Source organism: Canis aureus, chromosome 4, assembly GCF_053574225.1.
Source record: "Canis aureus isolate CA01 chromosome 4, VMU_Caureus_v.1.0, whole genome shotgun sequence".
NCBI classification, from domain to species: domain Eukaryota; kingdom Metazoa; phylum Chordata; class Mammalia; order Carnivora; family Canidae; genus Canis; species Canis aureus.
Window position 1 is genome coordinate 1,513,469 of NC_135614.1, and position 1,087 is coordinate 1,514,555.

Genomic DNA, 1,087 nt, shown 5'->3' on the forward strand with positions numbered 1-1,087 from the left:
GCAATTGTGTGGTTTGCATTGTGACTGTGAGTGATATTCATTCCTAAAATTTCTCTTTGGGACACTGTCTAGGGACAGTGGGTCATTGCTACAGCCATATACCATACTATTCTCAACATGCCCCATGTTAGCACCAAGGAGGAGCTGGCCTGCCTTTAGCCATGGGAGCTGTGACTCTTGTTCTAGTCCAGGGGCCTTGGCTGAGCCCATGGCCAAGTTGGCAGCTACTGCTACTGAGCAGGGTTGCTATGCAACCAGAAATACCTGGGCAGTGGCCTCCCTAACAATGTGTAAGGGGCACCAGTACAAGGCTAGCTATAGAGACAAGGATCTTCACCTTCCAAAGCAAATGAAAATATTCAAGTATCCTCCCAGCTGGAGAAACCCTTAGTGCTGTCCATCATGCAGCTAAGAGGTCTACTGAGAGCTCTATCGACCTCTCCTCAACCCACAACAATGCCTGTGTTCATATGCTTTTCTACTGGTATCATCAATTGTCTATGTGCAGAGGAAGATTGTTATGTGCCAATTCCCAGACAAGACAGAGGGACCGGCATTCCCATCTCCTTTGTAAGTGGAGAGTTCAGAAACTGGACTCTTCACTCACATAGAAGGGGAATTCTGGGAAGGTTCTTTCTAAGTTACATTGGCTAAAAAAACAGCTGACTTTGATGAGGGTGCCCCCCATCCCTGAATTATCTGCTGGCTCCAACAAGGCTGAGAGAGCAGCCAGTGCCCAGCAGTCAATTGTTAACTCCTGGCCAGCCTTAACCTAGAGCAGCACTATCTTTTGTATCTGGTTCCTGAGGAGTTGCTGGGCCCAAACAAGGAATATTACAATGAAAACCAACACTGAAAGCATGGAAGAGCATGGAAGGGTAGTTGGGGGCAAGGTGGAGACTGTCCATAGCTACAGCTTGGGGTTAGCTGAGGATCTGCCTATCTATGTGCAAGCACACATGCTCAAGGACACAAAAATTCTGAATAGTAGTGGTAATCAGGGAGATTGGAGGTTTCCCCAACAGGGATACCTCATCTCATCCCCAGAAATGACACACAGCTGACTCCTAAGAGGATCATGGATACC